This window comes from Malaclemys terrapin, chromosome 5 (genome assembly GCF_027887155.1).
Source record: "Malaclemys terrapin pileata isolate rMalTer1 chromosome 5, rMalTer1.hap1, whole genome shotgun sequence".
NCBI lineage: Eukaryota > Metazoa > Chordata > Testudines > Emydidae > Malaclemys > Malaclemys terrapin.
In genome coordinates this window covers 15,942,248-15,948,787 of record NC_071509.1, presented here as the reverse complement: position 1 = coordinate 15,948,787, position 6,540 = coordinate 15,942,248, and the positions used below count along the sequence as shown (strand labels likewise).

The window sequence follows — 6,540 nt, the reverse complement described above, 5'->3', positions numbered from 1 at the left end:
AAATAAGGAACAAAAATAGCAATACATCATTTCACAAGAAGTACAGATTCCAAGGCAGCAACAGCCCCCAAAGCAGCAGTCATTTTAAACAGAGAATCAAAAGTTTTAAAAAAGAGAGAATATTAGGATCATTGTTTCTGAACAGAGTTGCAAGAAAAATGCCAGCAAAACATACAGGACACACAAATCAACATTTCTAAAGGATGGGTCCTGAATCAGAAAGTATACTATAGTCCAAAAAATGGGAGAAGTTTCATAGAAACGTTCAGTCCGGTACAGACTTCAGTTCATTAGGTAATAGCATCATCAGCACAGCTTTCTTTAAGATCTCAAAATCTTTTAGCCTCCTTGTCATTCGTGGTGTATGGATATGTGTTGTATTTATGGCTTGATCCAACTCTCATTAAAATCAGTGGAAAGACTTCCACAGCCTTCATTTTGGCTGGAGAAATTACAGCATTACTTGCACCCTGGTCCTTGAAGTCCAGATTTAGCTTTTTAAGATGCTTCACTGCCTTGACAAGAGAAGGAATAGCATCTTCTAACAAAAAGACCATTACCATCTTCTTGACAATGTTCCTTGCAGGTTACAAAGTATGGTCTGGTGCTTAGATTAAGGGACTTGGAATCAGGACTACAGGTGTCTATTTGCCTCTGCAAATCAAGCTGCTGAACTTCTAAGTGCATGCAATTGGGATGTAAATAATTGCACCAGAAATTTTGCACCCACGTTTCATTACAGGCAGAGAATTGTGCTGGCAATATCCGAGGCTAGATGATGATGATTTCAGTTGCTGGTAGCAAGTAAATTGTCTAATTACACTGCTCTACAGCCAAAATGCTTCTGAAATAAATGTAGTCAAACTTTACTAATTCTGGGTCACTGAGAACGAAAATGATGCTTAAAATTGTTGATTGGCTCTAGTTTTCAAGATATGCTATTGGGTCAGTATATACGACCTTTGACTTGGGAATGGCAGAGGATAAGTGAGTTATAAAGGGAAGGGATCTCAATTTAAACCAGAAATGACTAAAATACATCTTTGACTGGATCTATAAATAAATCTATGACTGGGTTTGGACAATACTTGCTTTTTAGGCAAAACAATGAATGATGCAATCTGAAGCTGGTATTGCGTCATACATGATATGAATTGCATCATGTTATTCCTAGAAGTCATGGATGATGCAATCATAATTCAGCTTACATCACTCTGCTGAACAAATTGCCCTATATCAGCTCTAGAAATCGTACAGAGTCGTGCTCTCTTATTTATCAGTGTTCGATTTTGCAAAGGGACACATTTCTGTTTAGCCAAAGTGAGCAGAGATGCCTCGTACTTGTGTGAACAGTGCAGATAACTTCTGCTATGTTTGTGGTGAAGTGACTTTTGCATCACAAAAGCGCAGTATAACCACTATGGTTAAGAAAGCCTATCACCTTTATTTTGGCTGCAAAATTGGAGATCAGGACAAGAGGTGGGCCCCACACATATGCTGCAACACTTGTGCAACAAATCTTCGCCAGTGGTTGAACAGGAAAAGGAAATCTATGCCTTTTGCAGTGCCAATGATTTGGAGAGAGCCAACAGATCATACCAGCAATTGTTACTTCTGCATGGTGCCTCCAGTTGGGAAAGGTGTGTCAAAGAAGAAAAAGTGGACTGTGCATTATCCAAACATTCCATCAGCTATATGCCCAGTACCCCACGGAGAAGGACTGCTGGTTCCTGATGCACCAGAATCATTCTCACTTGAGTCAGACGAGGAAGAGGATGAAACTTCTGGTCCTGAACCATCAATGTCACAGGACCCACATTCTCTCCCATCCTACTCCTCTGAACCACACCTCATAACACAAGGTGAACTGAATGACCTTGTCAGGGATTTGGAACTACCCAATAGTAAGGCAGAGCTGTTGGGCTCCAGACTACAGCAGTGGAACCTCCTGGCAGGTGATGTTAGGGTTTCCATGTTCCGTGACCATCAAAAGGATCTTGTCCCATTCTTCTTCATGGAAGGTGATCTTGTAGCCTGCAGCAACATCGATGGTGTGATGGCAGCCCTCAACATCATTCACGATCCAGATGAGTGGAGACTGTTCATTGATTCATCGAAGACGAGTCTTAAAGCTATTTTACTGCATAATGGCAATGTTTAGCCATCAATTCCAGTTGGTCATGCAGTCCATATGAAGGAAACCTATGACAACATGAAACAACTTTTGAGTGCATAAACTATGACCAACATCAGTGGCAGCTTTGTGGCTATTTGAAGGTTGTTGGTCTCTTGCTTGGTCTGCAGACTGGATACACAAAGTACTGCTGTTTTCTCTGTGAATGGGATAGTTGTGCAAGAAATTCCCACTACATCAAGAAAGATTGGCCACTCCGACAGTCATTGGAGCCTGGGAGGAAAAGTGTTCAGCATCCACCACTTGTTGAATCAAGGAAGATTTTGTTACCACCCTTACACATCAAGCTGGGTCTGATGAAGAACTTTGTCAAGGCCATTGACAAAACACCAGCAGCTTTCAAGTACCTCCATGGAAAATTTCCAAGGTTAAGGGAAGCTAAGATAAAGGAAGGTGTCTTTGTTGGTCCTCAGATTCGTGAACTTCTTCGAGATGATGCATTTGACTATGCACTGCGTGGCAAGGAAAAGACGGCATGGAAAGCCTTCCAGTTAGTGGCAATAAATTTTCTCGGAAACAACAAGGCAGACAACTACAGGTTGTTGGTGGAAAACCTCCTCAAGGCATACAAAAGCCTTGGTTGCAACATGTCACTAAAGATAAATTTTTTGCAAATGGAGCCCATCAATGCTTGCAGGCTATTGCTGGACAGTGACAAGAGATGCTCCATTTAATGAATACAAGAGACAAGCTAAGAAGCGCCGAGTAGACACTGAATAGGACTAAACTATGTACATAATAGATTTTTTGCCTTTTGTTTCATAATAAATTTTATTTATAGAACCCTTTTGCTGATTTTTAAAGTGTTACATAAACAGGACAGGTGAAATATTATCATGTAAAGCAACCATAAACACATGAAAAGACCTAGGTTTACAATTTATGATTAAAACTCTACTATCTACACAATATACATAGACATAAAATGTAAAAACTTAAAATCTTAGAAACAGTAGCCAATCAGTTATTTTAATTGTCATATTTGAATTCAATACATCAAAATACATAATAAATAGCACATTTTATCTCTGAAGCAGACGACTTCTCAAAAATTGTAGACCAGTGTTACCTTAGTAAATGATGTGTAGTACAATCCTCTAGTCATCAATAGCTAAAACAACTGCATCTATATAAAGAGGATGTATGTTGGCTTATTCAGTTAGGGCCTGATCCAACTCCTATTGAAACCAACTTTCCATTAATTTCAATGGGAATTGGATCCGGCCCCGAACTCCACAGTATATAGTGTATCTCAGCATTTAGAATCTGGTGTTAGGCTCCTATAAGGTAATTTAAATCATTAATGCATTAAATTGGTTTATCTTTAACTGTGGGATTGTGTTATGACATCTGCATAACAGATATTACCCTTAGTTTTGAAGAGTGGTAGTATTATAACTAGGTGAATGGTTTGTAATGGTAAAGGATACAAAAGTCAGTTGAGGGAAAATGGCAAAAATTATGACTGTTCAGTAAATCTCCCCCAACTCTACAATTCACAAGATGACTCTCACAACCATGTAATACAACACTAGCCCTAACAACTGAATAGAGATTTGGAGTAAAATTTTCCCAACCACCTAGGCTCTTGTGTGCTTTTGGGAGTGCTTAAATCCCATTTTCAAAACAGACGTAGGCACTTAAGAGCCCAAGTCACATCATAACACAATGGGACTGATGCTCCTAAATGCCTGTCTCTTTTGAAAGTGGGACTTTTGAAAACTGAACCCTGAAGCTGAGAATAGGACAATTGTATAACTGCATTGTCAGACTGCAGATCAAGACTAGATTTGCAACCACTATGGTACTGCCAGAGACTGATCCGTGTCACTGTTCCATACTCTACAGTAATGGATGATTAGGTCAAAATTTTGACTCTTGGATGTCTAAAGCTATGCACCTAAATAAAGGTGCTTGAATTTCAAAGGTGCATGGGAGTTGCAAGTGCTCAGCACCTTGGAAAATCAATCCACTTTGACAGTATTTAGGTGCCTACGTATGGATTTAGCTCCCTACATATTTATTAATTTAACATTTTTTAATATTTGGGCCATGATCCATTCAATTTATTAAAATGATAAATGCTGGACATGGCTGGCATTCTGTATCCTAAAGGTCACCATATTAACTGAGTGAATTTGACCTGCCTGCACTCAGCATAATGAAGAGACCCAGCAGCTGATGGAAATATGTGATTGCACATTTGAATATCATATCTAGCACGTTCAATACACAAATAAGCTTTGTATTTAATTACATGGTCCCTTTGTGGGTGGGTGTCATCAGGCACCATCTCCAAAAAGCCACTCGTGAGTTCATTTAAAAAAAAAAGTATTTTTTTATTCAACCACAACTGGGTGAAGTCCTCAACATAAGCATGCTGGTTCAACATCTGTTGTCTCTTTAAAAAGTTTTAAACAAAAGCCTCTTTCACAAAAAAATAACGTTCAAATAGTTGACAGTCCCAGGAAGTAATGCATGAAAGGTTGCTCAATCCAGCCCTATCTTGGGTTTGGCTAAAGTACACTCAGCCTAAAAACACTTGACTAAATGGTGGGAGGACATCATAGTCTACAAGTATGCACCAAGAATTAGGTTGGTAAAAGGCAGTAATGGAAATAGGAGTAATAAAATTAAACAGAGGAAAATGCAGCTGAATACTGGGAACATTTATTTAATGACAATATCAACAATATATTCCTTCTGCTTGAGCCATTTAAAAGTAGACTATACAAAGCCCTAGACAGTATATTGGAATAAATACTTCTGTAGCAAGGGTGAGATATACCACAGGTCCTATGTGACCTTCATGGGAATGGAAAAACGAAATGAAAGCATCTGTGGTACTGGCATGATGGCTATCTGTAGAGATCCCCTTAGGGTGAAAGGTTATCAGCCTTGAGACCATTTTCCTCATGCTACACGGTTTCCCAGTATCTATAGGACTGTCCTAATGACTACCTCAGGTCACTGGTTTGTAGGCCTTTCCTCCAGAGGTGGTGCTGTGATTTGATGACTGCATCCCCTGCGTATGAGAACCAGAAGCAGTGGAGAGGATTTTTCGGGAGTTAATATTGCTTTTAGCGTCGTTAACTCCTGCATGGATTTTGGGGGAGAAGGGGAAAGAATCCATGGGAATCTTGAGAAGTGTCTGTTGTGGACAGTAGCTGCTCCCCAGTTCCACTCACAGTAGGTTTGCAGGGGTGATCGCAAGATCTAGGATGGAGAGAGAATACCCAATTGGTTCTGTTCCCTACCTTCTGCAGGTTTAGAACATCTTGTGAGTTAATCCCTCTCCTTTGTTCCTCTTCAGGCTGCCTAGTGGAATATAGGGTTCCACTCAATCTGAAGTATTGGTTTTTAAGGTTCCTTTTGCCTTCAGAGGGAGGATGGGTCAGTGGTTAGGGTGCTAGCCTAGTATTGGGGATTCCCTGCTCTGCCACTGACTGCATGTGACCTTTGAGCAAATGATCTACAAATAGATTTTTAAAGGTATCTAGGCATCTAAAGATGCAGCTAGACCTCTAATGCCTGCAAATTCCACTGGGTGCCTACATGAATCTTTAGGTGCCTCATTACATCTTAAAAATCTAGCTTTTAATCTCTTTCTTCCTTTGTCCCCATTTGGCAAAGGGGTAACTATCTACCTCACAGGAATATTACAAGTATATGCCAAGATTGTGAAGGGCTCAGATGCAATGGGAACTGTATAAGCACATAGGACAAGATAGCTAAGTGCTGATAGATGACTACACAAGCGAGGGAGGGATCTCTTCCTTCTTTTACTTCTGTTGGTGCCTGTGAACTGTGCACCCCTAAACTCCAGGGCTTTTCCTGAGCTGATGTAATGTGCAACCCCTATAGCTTCCTTTCAGATAAACACAGCCCATTGAGATGTGCTGCTGATTTAGGGCCTCATCCAGAGCCCATGGAAAGAGACTCAAAGATTTCAGTAGGCATTGGATTACAGCCTTACTGACAGAGGAGAAAATAATCATGCTCCGATTTCCCCTCTCCCCCCTCTCCGCGAACTACTTCATTCAGTTAACGCATCCAGAGGGCATGCTGGATCTAAAGGAATGATTGAAGAAGTGACCTGTCTTTCACTGGCTCAGGTATAATTAAAATCATCTGTCTCAGGTGTAATGCAGTAATCCTGATCAGGCTTCAATTTTATGTGAAGAACAACCTTCTTTTTGTATTTGAAAAGATAATTTATGGCTTCTGTTTAATAAGGCTGAAGTCTGTTTGGAGAGTAAATAATGGTATAATGTTTATAGCAGTTTTGTGATTCACAGAGTTCTGTTTTTTGGATTAATTTGACAATATATTTTCCTATTTAAATA

The 6,540-nt window shown here is 39.9% G+C and overlaps 1 protein-coding gene across 1 annotated transcript in view; it reads left to right on the top strand.

The window, feature by feature from the left end:
- LOC128838685 (spondin-2-like) overlaps nucleotides 1–6,540 on the top strand; it is a 115,428-nt gene that overhangs the window by 31,298 nt on the left and 77,590 nt on the right. The gene's annotated exons all lie outside the window — the stretch shown is intronic.